Genomic DNA, 27,366 nt, shown 5'->3' on the forward strand with positions numbered 1-27,366 from the left:
GCCGTGTTAGTTTGTATCAGCAAAAAAAAGGAGGAGTACCTGTGACACCTTAGAGACGAACAAATTTATTTGGGCATAAGCTTTCGTGGGCTAAAACCCACTTCATCGGATGCATGCAGTGGAAAATACAGTAGGAAGATATATATACACAGAGAACATGACAAAATGTGTGTTGCCATACCAACTGTAACAAGACCTATTAATTAAGGTGGGCTATTATTAGCAGCAGAAAAAAAAAACTTTTGTAGTGATTCTGTAGTATTTTGTAGTATTCTTTATCACATTGGTGATATATGCCATCATGTGCCAACAATGCCATGTACATTGGCCAAACCGGACAAAAATCTACGCAAAAGAATAAATGGACACAAATCAGACATCAAGAATTATAACATTCAAAAACCAGTCAGAGAACACTTCAACCACCTCCCTGGTCGCTCAATTTCAGACCTAAAAGTTGCAATTCTCCAACAAAAAAAACTTCAAAAACAGACTCCAGTGAGAAACTGCAGAATTGGAATTAATTTTCAAACGGGACACCATTAAATTAGGCTTGAATAAAGACTGGGAGTGGATGGGTCATTATACAAAGTAAAAACTATTTCCCCATGCTAATTTTTTTCTCCCTGTTGTTACTCACACCTTCTTGTCAACTGTTTGAAATGGGCCATCCTGATTATCACTACAAAAGTTTTTTTTTTCTGCTGCTTATAACAGCCCACCTTAATTAATTGGTCTCGTTACAGTTGGTATGGCAACACCCATTTTGTCATGTTCTCTGTTTATATAGCTCTTCCTACTGTATTTTCCACTGCATGTATCCGATGAAGTGGGTTTTAGCCCAAGGAAGCTTATGCCCAAATAAATTTGTTAGTCTCTAAGGTGCCACAAGTACTCCTCATTGTTTTTTATATTAAAGTATGAATGTTATTTTTATTTGTTGTGAAATGTGTCTTGAACAACTTCATTTACCATTGCAAATGGCCTAACTTTAAACACCCAATCTTGAAAATGTTGGCCAATGCACATAAACTGTGGCTCTTTGTTTACATGAATGAGATATAATCCTCAACAAATACAAAGTGAAAGTATGAGTTAATCAAATGTATGTTTTCTCCCCGGGGACATAGTAACATTACCAAACAACTGAAGATAGTTATTCCAAATAATTATTTTTTGTTGAAAAATTAGAGGTGTTTAAACTTGAGGTTTTTAAAGTAAAAAGATTATTTCACAGACTAGTTTAAGGATGAACGTTGTAGGGAAAATGAGGTTTACATTTTAGGAATGTTTCCAGTATCTTTCCTCATTGTTTATATTGGCATGGCAGCTTAGAAGAAATGTGTTTCCACTGCTACAGTAAGCATAGGAAGAGTTAGGTTTGAATCAATATGTACGTTAGTGTTCACTATAAAATGGAGTCATAATTATTTTAAAACATGTTGGACCTCACAAATATGTTGCTCATCACCTTTTTCTACTTGGCAGATTTGTCTTAAATACTTGTTTTTCAACTCATTTTGGTAAATATTGGGAATATTCAGTTTCCAAATTGGAATAATAAATTTTGCGTCAGTTTTTATTTAACCAGGGAAGTTGGCCAAAGCAAGCCATTTATTAATGATTCAGAAGTATGGTATAAAAGTACATAAGGAGAAAGGTGGTGTACCTTCTCAACCTTAAAATAAAATAAATGCATGGGCACAGGGTGTCTGTGTCTCCCTATGAGGTAATATCTTTTATTGAACCAATTTCTGTTAGTGAGAGACTTTCGAGCTTTGTCAGACTGTCTATGTTAAAGACCTGAGTTTGGGCGCAAGTCTGGAGACTTATGCTCCCTATTGTCAGTATGCTTTTAGTTTCCAAATAGACGAGTATGCATATGTTACTCAATGTTGGGAGATGTATATAGTGTGCCATGGCCAAAGTTGTATAACATTGGAGGAAGGATACAGGTTTAATCAAGGAAAAGTTAGGTAGTGAGAAACTTCGACCGCTTCCTTTTTTCCATTGCAAACTTAGCTTAGCTTTTGTACAGCTGGGAAGAAATCTTCCCCTGCCCTGTTGTAAATCTGGCATCGCTCTCTCTTCCACAAGTGTGCAGATTTTAAACATCTATCAAGTATTTAACATACTATTGATCCATAACTAAAACAGTTCATGAACAGTTTAATATAACTGCAGTTCAGTTCTCTTGTTTCAGGGGTCTAAAACTTTGGTTCTAGATCACTTTTCGATGGATGAGCCTTTAAAAAAAAATCCCTTAAACTTCAGAAAGAAACATATAACTTTGAGATGTTAATCCTCACTATGTATTGTTTGGGACTCGGTTTATACTGAAGTCCTTTTATAAATTTATCTGCAGCGAGACTGGTAGTTCATAACTAAGGCTACGTTTTAGTCATGGGTATTTTTAGTAAAAGTCATGGGCAGTAAACAAAAATTCACAGCCCGTGACCTGTAAATGACTGTATACCCCTGACTAAAACTTGGGAGGAGTGGGGGGGCCCTGGGGGCACCGTAGGTGCTGGGGGGATATGACCCTGGGGGTGGGGGGTGCCGCTGCAGGTACTCAGGGGAGACACGGCCCAGGGAAGCACTGTGGGTACTTGGGGTGGGGCACAGGTGCTTGGGGGGTGTGGGCTGGGGAGACGCTGCGGGTGCTCAAGGTGGGGGGCGCGGCCCAGGGGGCATTGAGGGGTGCTGGCAGGAGGTGGTTGGCGGGGCTGGGGCAGATTTCCTACCCGGCTCCTGGGAAGCGGCAACCTCCAGCTCTTAGACCCACGTGCTGCCTCTGCTGTGCCCCAGCCCTGGTTCTGCAGCTCCCATTGGCTGGGAACTGTGGCCAGTGGGAGCTGTCGGGGTGGTGTCTGCTGGCAGAGGCAGCATGTGGAGCTAGGAGCTGAGGGAGGGGAGTTCCTGTTGCCCTTCCAGGAGGCTCCCCCCCGCATCCCAATACCCAGCCCTAAGCCTCCACCCCCCACCCCCAACTCCTGCTGCTGGGGGGTGCGGGGGCCCTGGACTACCCCAGCAGCAGCCAGGGCGACTGGCCCAGCGGCTGCCCGAGCTGGGCAGCTGCAGAAGTCATGGAGGTCATGGAATCCGTGACTTCCGTGACAAACACAGAGCTTTATTCATAACTATACATCTTAAGCAGCCCATGCAATACAGCCTGAGAGTTACCATCACTTTCTTGGTACCAGCTATAATGGAATCTGTTTAACAAGCCTTGAAAAATTCCCATAAAAACAAATTATCCCAAAAGAAAAAAGTAGCCTTATGAAATGGCTTACCTTAATAATAATGAGAGTCTTGTATCTGTATGTGCTTGCCTCCCACCCCCCAAACATTCATTTCTTGTCTCCCCATATCTCTGAACAGTCTGCTCTTTATTACCTTGTGGTTGTCTACTTAGCTCTTTTTCTGATCCACAGGATATTATTGAGGCCAAGAGTTCAACAAAATTCAAAGAGGGATTAGACAATTTTAATGGTAACAAGAACATCCACATTTATAATAGTTATTTCTAAAAAGATTTGGAAGGAATATAAAACCTCATGCTTCAGGGTTAAAGCCAATCTCTAACTATTAAGAGTTAAGATTAGACTTTCACTGGGGTAGATTATCACACATCTGTTTAGTGCAGGATTTCTTATACAGTCTTCTGAAGCATCTGCTGCTGTCCACTGCCAGAAGCAGGATATTATACTTGATATACCATAGGTGTGACTGAGTGTCGTATTTTCCAGGTTCCTATGAGTCTGCTCTCCGGTGAGCTAGGCAGACAACACTGCACTTGTTCAATCTCTTTTTGCATTTGGAAGGTTGTCTTTATAATCATGAGTGCTAGAAACATGAAAACTTTTTTTTTTAAAAGAAAGCGTAATTTTATAAAAAACCTGACAGCATTCACTCTGGAAAGATTCCTCTTCAATATGGATGAGTGTTTTTCTTCCAACCTGTCTTTAAGCTACATTTTGTGCATGTTTTTCATTGTGCCTCTGAAAGAACTGCCTGATTTTGTTCCTTGTGCAGACTGAAGTAGATTACTGTGCATGTTGAGCCTTGATATACTGAGCTTTTCATTTTATGAAGGGTAGCTTGACATCAATATATGCATCCACAAAATTTAAAACAAAATTAAGCTCCTGAATGTGCCATTGACCATGTTTCCTATCATTTCACCATATACATTTAACTGTATTTTCTTTCTTCTGTTACTTTTTGTGAAAAAGCAGCTCAATTGTAATCCAGCCAATAAAACCTAGCTATGTTGTGCTTTAGAAACTAAATTGTGTAAGTTAACTTTTTAGTCCTTTATTTTTAATTCTTCCTTTTCAAGGGGCCATTGCGTTGGTGAGTGCTTTTGATGACTTAACAGAACTCCTGCAGCAGCTGTTTCAAGCCTGTTTTGGTGCTGTCACAGAGGTGATGGGCACTTTCTCTTAGCACTTGCACTGCTCAAAGGAATGTTTTTGTAGAGTGTGAGCTAATATACAGTCAGCTTTGATCTTGACTTCAAAGATAGTTGTTTGCTTGTTTGTTTTCCTAGAGAAAGGTACAGTAAGGTGCCATAATGGTGAAGTTGGGTGTGGGGAGGGGAATAGGGAATAAAATGTTACAGAAAAAGGCAACTAAAGAAAAGGAATTATGAAAAACATTGATTCTTCTTTGAATAGTGTCCTTATGGGTGCTTTACTGTAGGTGTGTCTGCGTGCACTGCCGATGGGAGAAATTTGGTAGCAGTGTCCGTTCAGCCTATGCATGTGCTGGCCCATGCTCTGTCATGAAGCTAACTAGCATGGGTGGGCAAACCCTCCTCAGTTCCTTCTCAACCGCCCCTGACTAGAGACGGGGCTTTAACTGTCCATTCACGGATTGTTAACTTTTTTAGAAATGCTAATCTTTAGCTCCCTTCTGAAGACTCTTTTCTTTCTTTTCTTCATTTACATTTTTATTTGGCCATTGCCTAAAGAAAAAGAAAAGACTTTATTCTTTCATCAACCCCTGGTTGTGGGGGGACCCCTCTGGTCAGGGTGTGCATGGCTCCCCGGACTTCAAGAAGTGTCTCTGTTGCAAAGAATCTATCGCAGTGACTGATGGACACTCTCCGTGCATCCACTGCCTGGAAGAGAAACATCCCACAGAAGTGTGGTTTGTGTCAGCTACTGAAGCCCAGATCCAGAAAGGACAGAGAACTGAGGCTCAAACTCCTACTCATAGAGTCAGCCCTTCAACCACCCAAATTGCGGCAGGAGACCTCACCATAACCCTCTACTTCAAAGGGACCTGTGCCCAAGGAGACACCCATGAGCCATTCACATAAGGCCTCTAAGAAAAGGTCCGTGAGTCCCCATAGCAAGCCCAAGAAAATGATCTCCTGCTCCATCAGTGTCATTAGTACCAACGGCACCAAAGCCATCTAAATCTGGTACACAGGGCTCACACAGTACCATTCCGACAGAGCACGTCGGGTTGCTTAAGAACCCAGTGGGCACAAGCAAGGAACAGTCAGTACCACCAAGGCAAGAGAAACAGAAAGTCTGCCGCGGGTAAGGCTCTTGTGGCATGGATATCATCATTGGTATCGCCTGGGGCACACCAGGCACCAATGGACCATACTATCGAGTCTATATCACCAACTCCTTCGGTACAGGCATCTCAGCACCGACAACCACCACCTATACTGACACCTTTGGCACTGCCCAACTTCAGGTGTGTGACGGATCTTGTGGTGTCTGATGTACTGGACTTGTTTCTTCTCAGTACTGGGACCCTGGTACCGAGTTCACCCGGAGCCTTTGACTCGCTGATGACCTCTTGCCATGCACCACTCTTTTCATCTTCTGAATCAGAAAGTAAGCAAGAGGACGTGGTCTCCCACCACTCTTCTCACCTACCGTATGGTGCCCAATTTCACTGTGGACCTCCATCATATCATCCTCCTGATCCACAGGCTCCATGGTTTGGACAGCCATGGGTCACTGGGTCCTTTCCCACCCTAATGGACCTACTGGGATTCCTGGCAGGCTCAAAGACAACAGGCTCCCCATAGTTCCAGTATGGCCTAACAGCAACCAATGAGACACCCTCCTTCAGCTGCTGCTTCGAGGGCATCTGAACTCCCTGAACAGGCACGGGAGGAACAGGAGGCTGAAGCTGAGGAGGAAGTTACCCCACAAGTCCATTTTTCATCGTCATCACCAGATGAGATGATGATGCCCCCTCTGCCGTATATGGCAGATGACTTTAAACTGTTTCAGGTCCTGGCACAGCGGGTGGCAGAGGCATTACAGATACCACTACAAGAGGTGACTGAGTCACATCACTACCTAGTGGATATTTTACATTCTTCTGCCTCATCCAGAGTAGCCGTCCTTATTAACAAGGCACTCTTGGACCGTGCCAAGATCATATGGCAGACCCCCACACCTGTCCCAGCAACATGCAAGTGGGCTGACCAAAAATATTACATGCAGGCAAAAGACACAGATTTTCTCTTCTGCCTACCTGCCCCCCAATTCAGTCATAGTGGACGTGGTCAACTTAAAGTGCCATCAACACCAATTTAAATCCACCCCCTATGACTGGGACTGGAAGCACCTGGATCTTTTTGGCAGGAAAATATATTCCTCAACCACTCTCCAGTTCCGCGTTGTGAACTCTCAATCCTTAATGGCAAAATTCAGCTTCAGATAATTCTGGTAATTGTACTCTTTTATTGAACAGCTTCCTGATATTTGCATAAGGAACAATTCAAGGCCATAGTCAATGAAGGCCAGCTGGTGGCTAGACATCCCTCCAGTCTGCACTTGATGCAGCTGACACAGCAGCACACTCCATTTCTACAGCCGTCATGATGAGATGAGCCTCTTGGCTTCACCTATCCAGTTTCCCAAAGGAGGTTTGTACGACTGTGGAGGACCTTCCTTTTGAAGGGACAGAATTATTTTCGGAAAAGACCAGTGCCTCCCTCCACATCTTAAAAGACTCCAGGGCTAGTCTTCAATCCCTCGGGATCTACACACCTGGGTATAAGAGAAAGTATAGCCCTCAGCCACAATTCAAACCTTGGTCATTGCAATATCAATCTCAGAGGTCATTTGAACCTCAGAGGAAGAAAGTCCAGGTTCCCCAGATGGAAACGGTTGGGATCTCAACCCACTTCCTCTCAACCTTCCATCTCAAAGCGACAGTTTTGACGGGTTGATCAAGGTATCTATAGACTATTCTCCTCAACGTCATCTCAGGCTGGAAAACCTCTCCCATTCCTTCAGAAGCCATCTCACCCCTTTCTGCCGCACCTGAAAATGGATAACCTCTGACAAATGGGTACTGGAGATTATCCGAGATGGACATCCATTTTACCTTCCCCCCCACATACGCTTCCCCATCCCTCTTCAGGGACCCTTCTCACGAGAGCGTACTATGACAGGAGCTAAACCATCTCTTCAGTGTAGGCACTATAGATCCAGGGCCCACAGAACTAAGAGGCAAAGGCTTCGACTCTCACTAGTTCCCGATACCGAAGAAAAAGGGAGATTGGAGACCTATCCTAGACCTCAGAGCACTCCACAAATGTATCAAAGCTCAGAAGTTCAAGATGGTCATATTAGCGACATGAAGATAGCATTCCTGATCGCCATCACCTCTGCGAGAAAAATAGGGAAGATAGAGGCTCTGATGGCGCATCCCCCCTTTCACAGTGTTCTTCTCTGACAAAGTCATACTGAGACCACATCCAAAGTTCACTTTCAAGAAGACTTCCACATTTCATATGAACCAACTTATTCAACTTCCAACCTTTTATTCCAAACCTCAACAGGATAATAGGGAAGCTATCTTCAACATGAGGAGAGTCTTGGGCTTCTATTTGGACAGGACAAGAGCTTTATCTTCAAGACTCTTCTTCTCCATTACAGATAGGTCAAAAGGTACAGCGATTTCAGTTCAAAGACTCTCCAAATGGATCTTGACCCGTATCAAACTCTGTTACTAAATGTTACACCCCCATCTTCAATACATAGGCATTCTACGAGGTCAGTGTCCTCGTCCGTCTTCTCCAAGGGTATCCCTATATCAGAAATCTGCAGAGCAACTACCTGGGCATTTGCACATACTTTTGCAGAACACTATGCCATCCTTGGGGACTCTGCTAGAGACTCCAGATTCAGTGCCACGGTGCTATCATCTATAACAGACTCGCCCAGTTCGGGGTTGGTACACCCTGTCACCCAGTCATTGGGATTTCCTGTTAATTCAGGGAGTTGCAGCAAGGTGCGCTCTAGTCCCCTGGCGGAGCCGCGTAAACAAACAGTCCATAGCCCCTGAGCCTCCGGGCTGGGACCAACAAGCACAACTGGAGTTCTGGCCCCCGTGGATGGAGAAGAATCAGTCTGTAACCCCTGGGCGGGGCAAAACAAACAAGCAGTCTATGGCCCCTAAACCTCCTGGCTGGGGCAGGCAGTAGCAATTGGGGAATCGGCCCCCTGTGCTGAGCAAATACAGCAATAAATCTGTGGTCCCTGGGCGGGGCAGAACAAACAAACAGTCCATAGCCTCTAAGCTTCTGTACTGGGATGTAGAGCAGACAGCAGCCATGCCTGGTGGCCTATGGGGTGTGGTAGGGGAACCCGCCTCTGCTCTCTCCACCAGTTTCCAATCCAGGGACCTATGAAGCAGGGGAACTCCCCGCCAGGGGTTCAGGCATCAGCTTCTACTACCTTCCCTGGGTCACTTCCTACCACAAGTTGCATCCTGCGCATCTCCTCAGCTGGCGGTGGCTTGGCTTCGCCGTCAGTCTCTGCAGTCAGCGAGTCATCTTCAGCATAATCTGAGTTCTCAGAATCTACCGCCTGAAGCATCGCCGGCGTCTTTACAGGAACTTGCAGTCCACGTCCTTCCTCCTCTGCAGCCAGCTCCGACTGAGCTGGGATGCCTCCTTTTAACTGGCTCTTCCACCTGGAGCATGCACAGCATGGGGAAAGGGGGTGTTGCCTCCTGAGCCCACAGTGATTGGTCTGTTCCCCGTTGGCCCAGTTCGGTGTTGGTAGACCCTGTCACACAGGGCATGACATTTTTCACCGCCTATGTGTAGACCAGGCCCAAGTCCTTCCATCTCTATAGAGTGATTTCTTTTTTTCGCTCCTCTGACCCAGCCTGTCAAAGACCCAGTACTTGTCATCCTTGTCTTTATTAGAGAGAAAAGGTAGGTGAGGTAACATCTTTTACTGGACCAACTTTTGTTCGTGAAAGAGACGAGCTTTTGAGCCACACAGAGTTCTTCTTGAGGTCTGAGAGAGGTACTCTGAGAGTCACAGGTAAATGCAAAGAGGAACAGTTTGTTTAGCATAAGTAGTTATCTTCCATTCTAAGGGATCATTCAAGGTGGATTATCTTTATTGTCTGCCCATTAATGTCTAGAACATTTCCTGAAAATTTTGGAATTGATCAGATGCAGCATTCAAAAGTCGTCACAGACATTACAGACAGAGAAATTCCATCCACTTGAGTGTTAAACCTTGTTTGCTCAGCCAATGACTTAATTGCTGCAGCTTCCATAGTTCCTTTTTATGAGACCTCCTGTTCTATAAAACCTTCCAAAAGTTGGCTGATCTTGTGTATATTTTATTTCAGAGTGGAGATAGTCAGGGTTACAGTGGTCTATCTGCTTTTTTATTTTGTTTGTTACAGTTGCTTCTTTAGAATGTGTTTAAAGCAGTTCTGAACACACCTAAAGAGAAACAACCTATACATTTCTGCATTAATTTATCATTTCTTCATTAAGTAGATTATTTTAGACCATAAATATAAGGAGATACTGTCAAGTTCCATAAGCCAAAGATGTAATCTCTTTAAAGAAATGTTTTGAAAGGTTTAACTTTTTTTTACAGGGAGAGGTGGTTTTTTTCCCCCAAACTTCTATAACTTCTACTTACATGACTAACTTTTACTTAGGCCAGGAGTACATTGACTTGTCAGTCCTTCAAGTTCAGAATAAAGTTTTATAGAGAGACAGCTCTGCTATAGTTCACGTTACAGCGAGCGTTCTGTTTAAAGCTCAACTCTTTTAGGCGCTTTAAAATCTACACGGTTACTTGGTGTGCCTCCTGAGGACATGGGTTTCTGTTAGTGATCCCAATTTGGGTCCATTTGACCAAAGGTTCCCAAGATACAGCCGCCCTGAGAGGAAAAAAAAAAAGGCTTTTCTTAAAATTGATGGATTTTGGCAATCTGTTTTTACTCACAGATGAAGATCAAAACCAGGACTCAGATGGGTGCACCTGGGTCTCAAACACTCAATGATTACCCCCAACAGAGTGGATACTTCTCCCCCCCCCCCCCCCCCCCAGCATATTGGAGGAAATCAAATGAAAACTTTATTTGAAAAATATTTTGTTTGTCTAGTTGGGGACACTAAGGCCAGGTCTACAATCAAAAGTCAACCCAGCTAAGGGCTTGGCTACACTTACAAGTTAGAGCGCATTAAAGCAGCCCTGAGGTGTCCACACTGGCAAGGCACGTAGAGTGCCTGGACTCTGCAGCGGGAGTGCTCCTGGTAATCCGCCTCCACGAGAAGCATAAGGCTTTCTGTGCCCCAGCTGAAATGCCAGGGCATCAGTGTGGACGAGGTGCTGCAATACTGCACTGTGATTGGCCTCCGGAAACTTCCCATAATCCCCTGAAGTCAAGTGGCCACTCTTCTTATTGTTTTGAACTTGGCCGCAGGCATGCGGATATCCCTTTTCAAAGCTCCGTTTCTGACAGTTGGCATGCTTATCTCCTCCAGGACAAAGCAACCGTTAGTGTGGAATGCTGCTGTTGTGAGTGTGCGGGAGGGGAGGGGAGTCTGCTGCTGTCTGAACTTACAAGACAGTATGTTGACACACTCTCAGCCCCCCAAAACACACGGTCTCGCCCCCCACATACACACAACACACTCCCTGTCACACTCCACTCCATCCCCCATTGAAAAGCACATTGCAGCCACTTGCACACTGGGATAGCTACCGCAATGCACTGCTCTTTGTGACGTTGCAAGAGGTGCTAATGTAGTCACGCCAGTGCACTTGCAGCTGACAGTGTAAACATACGGCAACATTTTCCCTGCTGCAGTCTCCGAAGGCTGGTTTAACTGCCAGCGCTCTACAGCTGCAAGTGTAGCCATGCCCTTAGTCATTCAGGGGTGTGAAAAATTCACACTCCTGGGTGACATAGTTAAGCTGACCTAGCCTTCGGTATAGACAGCACTAGGTCAACAGATGAATTCTTCTGTCAACCTAGCTACTGTCTCTCGGGAAAGTGGATTACCTACGTCAATGGGAGAGCCCCTCCCATTGGCATAGGTAGTGTCTACACTGAATTGCTAAAGCAATGCAGTTGCAGCGCTGCAGCTGTGCCACTGTAGCATTTCAAGTGTAGACTAGTTCTAAGGCTCATGAGCCTATTTATATTTATGCCACCCAATGGATTGTACAGAGCATGCATGGACAGAGAAGTTAACAGGATTGTTAACCTTCAAAGATTCTTACTAACTGGATAGCACAAGGTGATAAACAGTAGTGTAGAAAAGGAGGAAACCTAGTCTGTATGTTTTAATAAATAAACACGCAACAGATGAAGACAGTCTTTTCTAGAAAACCTGGTGAAACTATCAAATTACAGACATTTTCAAAAAGAAAAGGAGTACTTGTGGCACCTTAGAGACTAACAAATTTATTTGAGCATAAGCTTTCGTGAGCTAGAGCTCACTTCATCGGATGCATTCCTATGAAGTGAGCTGTAGCTCACGAAAGCTTATGCTCAAATAAATTTGTTAGTCTCTAAGGTGCCACAAGTACTCCTTTTCTTTTTGCGAATACAGACTAACACGGCTGCTACTCTGAAACCAGACATTTTCAGTAATCCCAGAGTCACTAAACTGAAAGTAATGAGATCTGGATAATAGTAACAGATATTCTCCGTTCCAGTAATTTGTTCTATTAATTTAGCCTTACACTTTTTAATAAAAGGCTGAAATCTGTGAAGTACATTCGTCATGAATACTACTATGAGGGTATTTGCATTCTGTAGATACACAGTGCAAAATGTTTTGATTCAATACGTTGAATGATTTTTTTCAGTTTAAGTTTATATTTTATAGTGACATTCGCCTACGAGGCAAATGTTTTTTAAAAAAATGAAATGTATATCTAAATCAAACTTTAAAAGTGTGGTTATGAATGCAAAAATATGTAGGAGGTTTGATAATTTATCATCATCCTTGAAAATTAAAATTAAAATGTAATCCTTGAAATAAAGTGTACTAGGTTTTATAATCTTAAACCTAAAGCCTAGTAGAAATGCAAAATGTTGCAACCAGTATTCTTTTCTTTTCTTTTGTGTCTCTGAAGTTATCTTCAGTGTTTTGAAGAAACAGAGTCAGTGGGAAAACAAATGACTGCTAACATGTGAAATCCTCCTCCCCAAGCATTTGAATATTATCTACTAAGGGTTGAGAGAGTAAACTGAGTAGGTACTGATTTCCCATTAAGTCTGCCTTTGTCATTGGTACTGCCAGTTCCCACAATCCTAGCATTCCCAGAGTATCAGTCAGTGTCTACAAGGAACAATTTTCAAATATTAAAGCATGTGAAAAGCCATACAGGCCGAAACTCAGAGCTCTCTAGAGACTCTGACCTCTTAAATGGAATATATTCTGACATTTTCACAGGCTACTTGAAGGAATTCCAGCAGGGTCATTCCATTTGGTAAACTTCTAAACAAACTCTCTGTCATTTTAATCTGATTTATAGATTTTTTTTTTAAATTATCTGCTTATTGTGAAGAGATTAAGATGGGAGACTGATTTATAACTGACTCCGCTTAAGGCATCTAGTGTATATGAAAAAATCCTATGCTAGAGGTTTTGGCATTTAAGTAATTACAGAAGATATGAAAAGTATGCTTTCCTTCAGAGATCTCTTGATCATAACGTCTTATTTTGATTTTTGTTTCCAGAAATTCCAAGTGGATAACTAAATGTTTAGCTGAAAATGAACACTGTGTTAATACTTCAGTTCAATTTAGTTCCATAAAAGTGATCTTTGAAAGTGATATTGCTAGAAACAAGTCTTAACCACCTGGGTATAGTCATTTATTGATGCCTACCTTAGATCTGATATTACATTAAGGAATGTGCTCGGGGTCTTTTGGACACATAAGCACAAGTACTCATTTATGTTTAATACAGCATTGTTTGAGATTTTATTGCTATTTTTAAAATTACTAAACTGAACTCCATCATTTAACAGTGTCTTAAAAATCCTGCTGCTCCATCAGAACCCCTTTGGAAAACAATTGTGGCATAGGGGGTAATTTAGTACTTTGCTAGAGGGAAAGGCTATTTGGGGTGTGTGGAGGGAAAAAAGATTTGCATTGTATCAGCAAACTAAGTAAAATTGTTTTCTCAGATACATGTGATGTGATACGGTATATATATATAAAAGGAATGAGAACCATCACGTGTATCTGAGAAAACAATTTTACTTAGTTTGTGGAGTCCTGACTCCCATCCCCCTCCACCCCCGCCACTCTAACCACTAGCACCCACTCCCCTCCCAGAGCTGAAGAAAGAACCAAGGGTGCTGACTTTTCAAAGTACTGAGGAGTGCTCAATCCCCAGCTCTGCCCCAGGTCCCGCCCCCACTCCACCCCTTCCCCGAAGACCCCACTTCTGCCCCGCCTCTTCCCGCTCCTGCCCCACCCCCATCCTGCCTCTTTGTGCCCAGTTCTGCCTCCCCCAAGCATGCCGCATCCTCCCTCCTCCCCCCCAGAGCCTCCTGTGTACCGCGAAACAGCTGATCGTGGCGGGTGGGAGGCATTGGGAGGGGGTGGGGAGAAGCTAATAAGGGGGCTGCCTGTGCATGCTCAGCACCCACCATTTTTTCCCCATGGGTTCTAGTCCTGGAGCACCCACAGAGTCGGCGTCTATGGTTTGCTGATATAATGCAAATCTCTTTTCTCTCTGCACACCACAACTATCTTTTACATATAATATAATGAGCAAATTTTGCATGAATTTCACTGAGAGATCCTAGAGTGTTCGAAGAGCAGAGTATTTGAGATAAGAATCAGACCTAAAAAAAGATAACACTATAAGTACTTTAGAAGAGTGATTGACTGCAGTGGAGGATAATCTTAATTTGTGTTACTTTTTACTTACAAGTCATGAATAATATAGGCAACAGAGTCTATCGCTCAACATAAGACTAACAAGGTGCGTGAGGCGATATCTTTTATTGGACTACGCGTTCAGATACCACAGAATGTGCTCTGAGGAGAAAGTCTATGATATACACCCAAACACACTTAAAACTGCCTTTACCAAACAAGGACTCTCTACCAGAGAAGTAGATCTCATCATGAAACGGGCTATCCAAATACCTCTGAGAGAACCTTCTTCAGTACTGAAATAAACCCCCTCTGATGGCACACCCCTACTTGTCATCTGCCACTCCTCTATACCAGCTATACCTGGTATCATTAAACATTGTTTAATGTTGTTGATGGGGAGTACATCCTGAAATAAATCTTTCCTGAACCCCTTCTTCTGGACTCCCTATCCTCGCCAAGTTCATCATTAGAAGCAAGCTCCCCACAGATCAGGACCCATCAACTCAAAGTGGCACCAGACCCAGCCAGAACAACATATGTAAAACTTGCACACATCTCCACTGCTGTGATTGTCTACAGCCCCCATTACATATCTTTCAAGATCCATGGGTCCTACACATGTCTGTCACAACATGTGGTATATCTCATCTGGTGCACTAAATGCCCCAATAATAACTATGTGGGTGAAACCAGACAATCAGTATTCTCTTGAATGAACTCAAACAGAAAAATGATAAAAGGTAAAAACACCATATCACTTTGGCAGGGGGAACACTTTTCACAAAGTGATCACTCCATATCTGACCTCTGAGTCTCATCCTCAAAGGAAACCTGCACAACACCTTCAAAAGATCTAACTTTACTAGAGACTAAAAATCGTGGACTGAATAGAGATACTGGATTTATGGCTTATTACAACAATCTATAACACACTACCCCTCCCCCCCAGCCTTCTCCACCCTTCTTGTCCCCTATGACTAGAGAGGTGTTAATGGGCCACTTCACTTTGATTGGTCCCTTGAAACATGTGTTAACTACTTATGTTAAACAACCTGTTTCACTTTGTACTTAGCTTTGAAACTCTGGATATATCTATACTGCAACAAAACATCCACGTCTGGCCCATGTCAGTTGACTCAGGGTCCCAGAGCCTGAGCTCCAGCGCGAGCCCAGGTGTCTACCCTACTATTTTATATATTCCTGTGGGAATTCTTTGTCAAAAAAAAGTTCTGTGTACAATATTTTAAAATTCTGCAAAATTCTGCATACTTTATCAAAAGAACACAATATAATCACACTAGTTTCAATTATTTTGGTAATTTATTTCAAAATTTCTGTCAGCAAGTATGTCTGTAACAATACAGATAAAAAAGATTCAGGAAATGTTTTTTTGACAAATAGATACCTTACTAGGCATATTATTAAATAACTTTGAGTAATAATTCATTTAAACTACAACACAGAAAAATATTTCCTGCATCCCTCAGAAGCAGTGCAAAGGCTTGGGGAAGTCAGGGGAAATGGAGGAACTGAGGGAGAGGGAAGTAATTGCTGTGAAGGAGCCTGGGAGTGAACCTGGAAGGTTGTTGAGAGTGTGTGTGTGTGTGTGTGTGTGTGTGTGTGTGAAATATGGAACAATTTTTTATGGGGGAAAGGGATTCTTGTGGAGCTTCTCCCATGCAAACCTTGGCTGACTCCTAGTCTCTCCCATTCAGTCAGGTACATCTACCCCTGACCCCATGTGTCCCTGAACCCCCACTAGGCCACTCCTCCTCCCCTGTCCCCATGTTTCCTTGTACTCCCACTCAGCTACCCCTCCACCCACCTGTCTCCATTTGTCCCTGCACTCCCCCTGCTCCCCATTCCCTTGTGTCCCTGTATCCCTATGCCCATTCAGCCCCTGGTTGAGTGCTATCATCCCACTAGCTCCTGTGCCCCCACTCCAGTCTGTCCCCCCACTAGCCCTTCTGAACCCAGTCTATGTTATCCGCACAGCCCTGTGTGCCCCTCTCTGTCCGTCCCCCTCCCCCCCCCCCCATATCCTGTGCCACCTCACTTGCTTCCGCAGGCAGGGCTCTGTGAGGAACGCAGCCCTTCCCTCACCCTAGCTGTGGTTGGCTGCTCTGGCCTGTGAGCTGGCTGCCCTCTTTTCTGGTGCCACAGCTATTCCCTGGTTAGCGAAAGGTGTAACTTCAGCACTTTTCCGGCAGAATCTATTTTCTACAGAGGAAAAAATCTGTAGGGGACATGAATTCTGCGTGTGCACAGTGACACAGAGTTCCCCCAGGAGTATTTATAGATCTGCAGACTGAGTCCTGCAAATCCCTGACACAGGACAGCCATGGTTGTTTTATTACATTGTAGATACTACCCACTGAGTACATTTCCCAAACCTGAAGAGGAGTTCTGTATAAGCTCAAGAGCTTCTTTCTCACCAGCTGAAGTTGGTTCAATAAAAGATATTACCTGATCCACATTGTCTCGCTGATATGGCTACAACAACACTGCATACGTCATAAGACGTATCACTCACACATGTGAGGTATCACTCCACCCTGCAGGGATTTGAATTGATAGGAAGAATTTGTCAGGTTTGCAGCTTTCTTTGAGATAGTGTTTTTTATTAGCAAACACAGAGATAGTTAGGGTATGTCTATATTGCAATCAAGGGTATGAGTGCAGTATGTGTAGACATATTTGACCTGGATTTAATCTAGCTAGTCCAAATACAAATAGTGGTGAAGCTGTGGCAGCAAGGTTTTCAGTATGGGCTGTATAAACTCTCCTGGCCCTCTGGGTACTTAGGCAGCTAGCTGGCATGGAAGTCCATTCTGCCATGGCTTCATTGCTGTTGGCACTCCAGTCTGGGTTAAGATTTTATTAATAGTCTTATAGTTGTCTTTAAAGCAATTTCTTCAAAAACTTTCAAATCTATCTATATATATACAATAGGTGTACGAATTTTATCCAACCTCCTTTTTTGTAAATATATATATATATATATATATATATATATTGTGTGTGTGTGTGTATATATATATATATATATATATTTACTTACAAAAAAGGAAGTTGGATAAAATTCTTACACGGATAATTTACTCATTATTTGCTTTCTCAACAATGTGTAGGAATCTTTGAAGGAGACATTTTAAGTTACAATACCTTCCATTGTTCATCATTATTCAGACAAAATAGAACATGAAGTGTGGTTGTCTACATGATTAAGTGAAAAGCATCCTTTTTCAGTACACTAAGTATACTTGGAATGCTATTTTCTTATGAGTTACTACATGGAATCTGTTTCTTCATCACCCTTGTGTTGAGTTAGTGCTTTCTAATTTGACAAAGAAATAAATCCTGGGACATTAAAGGCAAGATGAAATAAATCTATATGTCTGAGTAATAGAGAAAGTTCTTTCATCCAAGCCTGATGCTAATGGAATAGCCATACATTTTTAATCTACCCTGTGTTGTTTGTGTTCTGTCCAGTTTGAGGAATAGCTCTCTTTTTTGTTTTTGTTTTATTTGCATGATTAGAGGGCAGGGAAAGGGGAATGGATTCTATATGATAAGTTCTAGACAGTTTTGGTGAAGCGATTGTTAGTTCATTTACCTCCTGTTTTAATGAAACTGTAAAATTGCTCACAACTGTTCATGATTTCATTCGTCAGATCATTGATACATAAAACTGAGGTTAGCCATGCTCTTATTTCCAGACGGGTGCATTGCTGAGATAATGATGCTTTATTGTTTCCTGTATGCAATGTGTTTCTGGAGAACCTCTAATAGGTGTCTCCTCTTTCAAGTAATGATGTTTCTGCAGGCTGTGGTATGGCAGTATGAAAGGAGAGCATTTGTAGGCCTACAGAAAAGTAGTGGAAAGAGAGAACATCAAGTATTTATTTTTGTCAGATTTTTTTTAATTGTAACATATCAAGTGTTAATACAGTGTTTCATCCGGTATTTTTAAATTAAATTAGTTCATGGAAAAATAGGCCACATAATTTCCAGTTTTCTGCTTCAGAATCTAGAGGTGACAGATACACAAATGGGCTTTTAAGGTGCATAGAACACCATACAACAGGGCCTAGGAAAAAAAAGAAAAGAAGCTGAGGACACTTTCAAATACATCAGTTACAGAATAAATAAGTTATATAAAAGCGTGAAATTACATTACTTCTGTTCATCTTTTAAATCTGTTTGTGACTCCATTTTTCCACTGGTGAACAGAGTACATAGGCATAACAATTCTTATTTAGATGGAGACTATTATATTCCTTATTTTGTATCACAGCCTTAATTTTTCAAACAGGGGGATGTCTAAGGAGATCCATCTACAGGTCAGGACCATAGGAGCAGGATGCCTCATGGGAAAGAATGTGTCATTTGCATTCACCTACCTGAGACCCATAATACAAAAAGAACAGATGTTAAGAATAATCATTCAGTGATTAATTAAATAATAGGTTGTGATAGTTGTCATCAGCAGATGCCATTCTCCTCAGCAATGTAGCTTATCACAGATGCCTTGAAATTTTTCACAGCTGAACATATCACGAGGACAGCTTATTGGATGTTTTACAATACCTGTGGTACTACTAATGTGTTGTAATGGGAGAATTCAGTCCCTGTCTGTGGATAGCACTACAGAGCAACTATTTGTAGTATGTGCAATATATTAGGAAAGTGTGGGCTGCAACCCAAAGGTGGGCTGCCACAGTCCTGGGTGGTCCACCGGTACAATTGCATTCTCCAGTCAAGCTCTTAGTAAATCTTTAACTCCATGTGACTCATGTAATCTAAGTAAAAGCTATATAAAGGCAATATTTTGAGCTGTATATGTTGGACCGAGTATAGAAAAAAATATTTAATAAAAAGCAGGCTGCAGTATGTCAATATTAATTCTTACAAGTACAACAGTGCATTTCACTGCAAGGTATCCTGGCCATGTACCCACACTCCACCATTTACAACAATAAAAAATGGCAAGCAATATTTCAATCTGACATGGATCGATTTATTTTTCAAAAATGAGAAGGGTGCACTGGTGGAAAAGGTAATGAAAGTCCCAGACCATCTACATCTACACTAAATGAGCCAGTCAAAAAAATAAAGAAAGTGGAAAGCAAATATGATGACACGTACTTGAATTTTGGATTCTCCTTTACCAGATCAGATGAGTACCCATTTCCTCAGTGTGTTATAATATAATGGTTATTTAAAATTTTTATTTACAGTATTTGATTCTTTTCTAATTAGTAGAGAGTAGAGTTGGGTCTTCACTTACACAGCACAGGAATTCAGATTTTACACCAAAAAACTGAAAACACAATATAGTGTTCAAAGTTGGACAACTATTTTGTTTTAAAATCAACAAATAACACAATATGTTATTAACTCAACATTAACAATTTTGTTAAAGTTGTGGGCCTAAGAGAGAAAAGTTTGGGAACCCGTGATATATAACATTTAATAATTTAAACCAAAATGAAGACTAGAGAGACTCCCACCTGTTGAAGATAACCCCGCAACTGTTGTTCCAAGTTAACTGATACTGTACTAAGTAAAAGTTCTGCCATGTGTATGCTGAAGTTATTTGTACTCTGTTGGTATAGGCCTTTATTATCAAGCATTAAAATATAAAAAATGCTTTTCAGCATAAAAAGACCATCATGTTTTGTTGTCTGACTGTTAGTGATTGGTGTTTCATGCAGTGCACGCTTAGGACACTATTTATTTTTCAGTGTAACCTTCCATATAATTCTGATTGTGTCCTGACTACTGTGCATGTTAGAATAGTGGTTTGGAAGCAGATGCATGTTCATTTTAACAAAGGTGATCCACTCCACATTCCTTTTCAGAGATTCAAAGTTCTGCTGTCAATTATTAGAACAACTTCTGCACTAAACCCACTCATTGGTGGCAGTTCAGATAAAACTCAGCTCCTTGAAAAAGTTCAGGCCACAAATCTGTCTTGAGTTGCCAGTACAGTAGCATTTCAGTGTTGGCAGATGTGAAAGTAGCTTGAAGATAACCTTCCACCATCTGTGCAGCCTTACAGAATTCTTAAGAGGCAGATCACCATTCACAAGTCCAAACATCTAACATAATACAGATACTAGCCTTGTAATAATGGCACAGGCGGAACAGAACAGATACTCAAACAGCAGTTACCTTAGGACATGACAGTTTAATATGATACAGTGAGGAAATATCAAACGTAAAACTATTTCAGTTAAAATTGCAGTTGATTCCCTTCCCATTGTTTAAAAATCAAAACAATAGAACAAGTAGGTCATGAAATGAGACAAAATAGCCTTCAGGAGTGCAAAACCACTCTATTGTAATGGAGCTGAAAGAAGTTCCATGTGATCCATGTTCCAGATAAATCCTGGAGCTAGGGAATGCAGGCCAATCAGCATCCCTTCCCCCATTTGCTCAATGGGTCCTAGAGATGCCAAGGGCTGGGGGAACTAGTTGGTGCCCTCAGCGAATGTCTCCCACCTCACTTTTGGGGCTGTCTCCCCTCACTGCTGACCCCATCAAGTTCCCTCACCTGCTGAGGTGGGTGGGTGGAATTTCTCTGTCTGTTTGCCTTTACGTCTATAATCAGTAAGAGGCTTATGTAGTCTTAAAATTATAACAAGAAATCAGTTTGGTTAACCTTCTTTAGCATATAACTAGAAACAAACCACATATGACAATTTTAAAGAAAAAGTATTATTTAACATTATATATGAAATTTTCATCCAGTGAGCACTTCTTTGAGTGACAGTCCCTACTGTATTCCACTGTGGATTACGCATGCACACCATGGACTTGGAGTCAGAGGATTGGTCCATTGGTCTGTGCATGCGCCCTGGCTTGCCTTTTGCCTCAGACTAAGGCAATAAACAGCAGAGCGGACTGACCACCCCTTCAGTTCCTTCTTACCACCACATGGTCCAGGTTGGAACATTTAGTGTCATCAGTTCTGACATCGTTCTGAAAAGCAATATTAATCTGTTGTAAATAGTTCATAGTTTTAATAATTCTTAATTTTGATTTAGTAGTTCTAATAATTTTAGAACCTTTTAAAGTTAGATTAGATCATGGGGGATCCCCACCCCTCGGTGCCCCATTCGGGTACCAGACTATGCACAGAACTCCGGGTTTCTAACTCTGCGCCTCCTGTCCACTATCCTTCTTGGGTCAGTGACGACCATCAACGCTGGCTCTACTGCCTAGGAGAAGCTATGTTGTGGCTCAGTGCAGTATTTGCCAGTCCTTCCCCAGCCATACCCTGGAAGGGTGGGCACTTTGCCTCTGCAAGTATCTCATGGAGATGGCCATCACAGTCCAACTGGACCCAGTCTGGGGAATACCCCCGGTACATAGGCCTGAATCAGCGAAGAGCGTGCCTCCTGCTGCAAAGTTCAGCTCCGGTGCTGGAGTATCCACCCTCAAAAACCTACAGCGGGGCCTAGTTGGGAAGTTAGGAATCACTCGTAATCATGGGACCAAGTCTTCTTCCTCTAAGTCCACTTTAAATAAATCAGACGTGCCAGCAAGCAAATCCACCGGCTCGACTCATGAGGATTTACTAATTTCCATAGGCATGCCAAGAAAACATGGAAACATTGGGCAGCTCCAGACTGTGCTCCGTTGGTACCACTGACCCCGGTTCCTCATAAGACCTGGGACCCTCCAGCACCAGTGAAGACTGACCACCACTGGGTACTATCATTATCACCAGCATTGGCAACCTGGACAGAAAGATTCCCCTTACACCTGAAAGGTCTGTATCAGTGGCCACACCACAGAATGTTTTTGCTCTGCCGGATCCAGAATCCTGCCTTCCATCAGGACCCTCCATTTCCAGGGAGGTCATATCTCTTCCGAGAGACCTGCATGCAGGACAGAGCATATCACCACTGTCTCCCTGTCCCATACACAACTTACACCTCTTCAGTGGCACTGGCGGTACCGCTACTGGAATCCAAGTCAGCCTTTTCCTTCTCCAGAGATTCAAAACCATTGGAGGAACTGCTCCTCCCATACTGCCTTTACCCATTTCCCAGGAGACCCGCTTTGGGATCAACCACTGCTTCACCTGACTCAGAGTCACTGGTACCCCACGCCAACAAGGCCACCTATCCATCCCTTCTGCTGACCATATTGGGAACTTTGGGACCAGCGCCCCACCTTCAGAATCTATTCAGTCTGCCAGGGAGTTGCCACCTTCCTCTCCTCCAAGGGAAGCATCTCATGTACTCCGGATCCAATGGAGGAGTAGTACTACGCTCTGGTTCCACTGGAACCTGCCAGATTACCATCATCACTGCCAGATTAAGCAGTGACCTCGGCATCCCCTTTCCCCCCGGATGACTTCAGGCAATTCCAGGACCTTCTCTGCAGAGTTGCCGGGAAACTTCAGATACACTAGAGGAGATCCAGGACTGCCAACACAAGTACATTTACAACCTCCACATCCCTTCCTGGTCAACGAGGCCATACTGGAGCTGGCTAGGAAGTGTGGTACATCCCTACCGCTTGTGCTCCTACCCTCAAAGTGGCAGAGAGACATTATGTGCTGGCTAAAGGTTCAGAATTTCTGTTCTCTCACCCAGCTTCTAACTCAGTGGTGGTCGAGGCCGCTTCAGAAAGGTCCAGGCAACAGCAGACAAGAAGGGTAAATGCTTAGATCTATTGGGGAGAATGATTTTCTTGTGCTCTAGTCTTCAATTCAGGCTAGCTAATTATTAAGCACTAAATATGATTGGCTAAATATGATTTCCTGAACTATGCCAAGTTTAAGGAATTCGCCAACAGTTTCCCACAACAGAATTGTACTTGTTTCCAAGCCTTGATAGAGGAAGGAAAGTTAATAGCTAGATCCACCCTCCAATCTGCAGTCAATGCGACTGATGCTTCCTCTAGAGCTATGGCTACTGCTACTGTGATGCGAAGGGAGTCCTGGCTCCATGACTCCGGGTTCCCCAGGGAGGCCCTGAATGCAACTGAGGACCTCCCCCTCGATGAATCTCACCTCTTCAAACAGAAGATGGATGAGTCCCTACACTCCCTGAAGGACTCTAGGGCTATCCTTCGATCACTGGATATATACACACCTGCCTCTAAGAGGAAGTTTCATCACCAAGCCGCCTCATGAAGAGAGAGGGCTCAACACTTCTACCATCAGAGACCCTACGAACCACTGCATAAAAAGCAAAGGACTAAAACGTCCCGCTTCCCTATGCCCGCCACACCAGCCTTGGCATCCTAATCCCAGATCCTGACCCGGCAATATTTTTGATGCGAGTTTGAGAGCTCCGAACCACTGAGCCCAACATCTCCCAAACCCAGTACTCCATTTGGGGGTTGTCTAGCATTTTTTATTGACACCTGAAGTGCGATAACAATGGACAAATTTGTGCTGAATGTCCATCCACGCTGGCCATATGATTGAGTTTGCAATATTACCTCCTCCAAAACACCCTTCCCTATCCCTCTTCTTGGACCAGTCTCATGACAGTATTCTTGCTGAAGGGGTGAACTCCTTATTGCAGTGAGGAGCAATAGACAAGCTTTTATTCAACCTACTTCTTCATACCCAAAAAGATGGGTGGTTGGAGATCAATTCTTGACCTCCACCATGTCAACCGCTTCATTCACAAACTCAAATTTCACACGGTCACATTGGCAACAATAATTTCATCTTTAGAAAAGGGTCTTTGATTCACAGCTCTGAATGTGAAGGATGGTTTACTTTCATGTCGACATTCATCCTGTCCACAGATGATTTCTCAGATTTATGGTGGGCTCCGACTGTTTCCAATACAGAGTACTCCCCTTTGGCGTAGCCACCACCCCCAGAGTCTTTACCAAGCTACTTTCAGTGGTAGCAGCTCACATCAGGGTCTCCTCGTTTTCCCATACCTTGACCACTGGCTCCTCACCTCCAAGTCTCAGTGAGCTGTAGCTCACAAAAGCTTATGCTCAAATAAATTGGTTAGTCTAAGGTGCCACAAGTACTACTTTTCTTTTTGTGAATACAGACTAACACGGCTGCTACTCTGAAACCAAGAAGCCTATAGTTTGACTTCTGTGAATGATGTTCTGTATCCTTTCCTCACTGGAAGTCAGCATAAACATAGAAAAATCTGTTCTTACCTCTACGCAATCTTTATTAACCTTTTTTTCGCCAAGACACAACATTGGCCCTCACATGTATTTTATTCCATTCCTCTAACCTCTCTCTGGTCTTTAGATCATTGAGTTCCTAAGGGGAAAATATAATGTCTTATTTTTGTTTTGAAAGTGCTGCCAAAACCTAAACAATAAAATTAATACGAAAGGAAGTATATTTTTAAATAAGTTTTAATAATTGTCTGACAATATCGCTTGAGCTATAGTAAGTCTTTTATTAAAGAGGCAGAGTAGACCTGGAAGTCCAATTCATTTTGAAAATTGGGCTCAAAGTACCACTTAAAAAGTATCAATCATGAGGAAGAAATTGGTAAGTGTTTGTGTGTGTGTGTTTTAATAAGAGAAAAAATAAATCTTCTAAAGATTTTCTGGAGTTTAAATATTACATCGTTTAAATTCCCTTCACATAGCAATTTTCCAGGTACTGATGTCAAAATCTGTTCAATTATGGGCCTTATTTTTAAAAGAACTTAGTTCTCATTTAGGAACCAAAATAAGTGGCCAAGTGGCCATAGCACATTGAGTGCTGAGCTCTCTTGAAAATCATGTGACACAGTGGGAGCTGTTGGCTGTTCAGTGCTTTTGAAAACTGGCCCTTTTCTTGGTGCCCGAACAGTGGCTGATCTATTTTGAAACTCTGGTCCTAATTGTTGGTGCTGTACATTTGAAAAACTGCTCTGCACTATTTGAAAATATGGCCTCTCCAAACAGGTTTTATTCTTTGGAGGTTTAAGAGTTAAACTTTAGTTAAAGTTTAACCTAATTTGGTGACCACATCAGTGCTCTCACAAGCCCTACTCTGAGATAATTATTTCATTGGTGCATCTAAGCATGCTCTTTTCATGTGAGCAGCAGTACTGTAACTGTTCTGTGAGTGTACTGGCAAAAGTGCTGTTCTCTTGTACTGTTAGAAATTCTGCAGATGCAGGTATATGGAACTTGTTCATGGATTGCAAGCCCTTTGTTGGAATCATGTTATCTCATCCAGGTTATAAAATGGCTTTACTGGATTGTGGCATGTCTGCTTTCATTGGGAGTGCTTTCAGACGAGGTGCTATAATTTGCACTCTGCCATTCTTCTTGCTTCAGAGATTTTGCATGCAAATCATAGAATATCAGGGTTGGAAGGGACCTCAGAAGGTCATGTAGTCCAACCCCCTGCTCAAAGCAGAACCAATCCCCAACTAAATCATCCCAGCCAGGGCTTTGTCAAGCCTGACCTTAAAAACTTCTAAGGAAGGAGATTCCACCACCTCCCTAGGTAACGCATTCCAGTGCTTCACCACCCTCCTAGTGAAAAAGTTTTTCCTAATCTCCAACCTAAACCTCCCCCACTGCAACTTGAGACCATTACTCCTCGTTCTGTCATCTGCTACCACTGAGAACAGTCTAGATTCATCCTCTTTGGAACCCCCTTTCAGGTAGTTGAAAGCAGCAATCAAATCCCCCCTCATTCTTCTCTTCTGCAGACTAAACAATCCCAGTTCCCTCAGCCTCTCCTCATAAGTCATATGTTCCAGTCCCCTAATCATTTTTGTTGCCCTCCGCTGGACGTTTTCCAATTTTTTCACATCCTTCTTGTAGTGTGGGGCCCCAAACTGGACACAGTACTCCAGGTGAGGCCTCACCAATGTCGAATAGAGGGGAACGATCACGTCCCTCGATCTGTTGGCAATGCCCCTACTTATACATCCCAAAATGTCATTGGCCTTCTTGGCAACAATGGCACACTGTTGACTCATATCCAGCTTCTCGTCCACTGTAACCCCTAGGTCCTTTTCTGCAGAACTGTCCCTAGTCTGTAGCGATTCTTGCATGAGATTCTTCTGTCCTAAGTGCAGGACTCTCCACTTGTCCTTGTTGAACCTCAGATTTCTTTTGGCCCAATCCTCTAATTTGTCTAGATCCCTCTATATCCTATCCCTACCCTCCAGTGTATTACCTCTCCTCCCAGTTTAGTGTTATCTGCAAACTTTCTGAGGGTGCAGTCCACGGCATCCTCCAGATCATTAATAAAGATATTGAACAAAACTGGCCCCAGGACTGATCCTTGGGGCACTCCGCTTGATACTGGCTGCCAACTAGACATTGAGCCGCTGATCACTACCTGTTGAGCCCAACAATCTAGCCAGGTTTCTGTCCTCCTTATAGTCCATTCATCCAGCCCATACTTCTTTAATTTGCTGGCAGGAGTACTGTGGGAGACCATGTCAAAAGCTTTGCTGAAGTCAAGGAATAACAGGTCCACTGCTTTCCCCTCATCCACAGAGCCAGTTATCTCATCAAAGACGGCAATTAGATTAGGCAGGCATGACTTGCCCTTGGTGAATCCATGCTGACTGTTCCTGATCACTTTCCTTTCCTCTAAGTGCTTGAGAATTGATTCCTTGAGGACCTGCTCCATGATTTTTCTAGGGACCGAGGTGAGGCTGACTGGCCTGTAGTTCCCCAGATCCTCCTCCTTCCCTTTTTTAAAGATGGGCACTACATTAGCCTTTTTCCAGTGGTCCAGGATCTCCCCCAATCACCATGAGTTTTCAAAGATAATGGCCAACTCCTTTAGCACTCTCGGATGCAATGCATCTGGCCCCATGGACTTGTGCTCGTCCAACTTTTCTAAATAATCCCGAACCACTTCATTCTCCACAGAGGGCTGGTCACCTCCTCCCCATGCTGTGCTGCCCAGTGCAGTAGTCTGGGAGCTGACCTTGTTCATGAAGACAGAGGCAAAAAAAGCACCGAGTACATTAGCTTTTTCCACATCCTCTGTCACTAGGTTGCCTCCCTCATTCAGTAAGGGGCCCACACTTTCATTGACTTTCTTCTTGTTGCTAACATACCTGAAGAAACTCTTCTTGTTACTCTTAACATCTCTTGCTACCTGCAACTCCAAGTGTGATTTGGCCTTCCTGATTTCATTCCTGCATGCCCGAGCAATATTTTTATCCTCTTCCCTGGTTATTTGTCCAATCTCCCACTTCTTGTAAGCTTCTTTTTTGTGTTTAAGATCAGCAAGGATTT

At 43.0% G+C, this 27,366-nt stretch overlaps 1 protein-coding gene across 11 annotated transcripts in view; it reads left to right on the forward strand.

The window, feature by feature from the left end:
* MRTFB (myocardin related transcription factor B) overlaps window positions 1–27,366 on the forward strand; it is a 224,818-nt gene that overhangs the window by 89,853 nt on the left and 107,599 nt on the right. The gene's annotated exons all lie outside the window — the stretch shown is intronic.

The sequence above is a fragment of the Chelonia mydas genome, chromosome 10 (assembly GCF_015237465.2).
Source record: "Chelonia mydas isolate rCheMyd1 chromosome 10, rCheMyd1.pri.v2, whole genome shotgun sequence".
In the NCBI taxonomy this organism is placed as follows: domain Eukaryota; kingdom Metazoa; phylum Chordata; order Testudines; family Cheloniidae; genus Chelonia; species Chelonia mydas.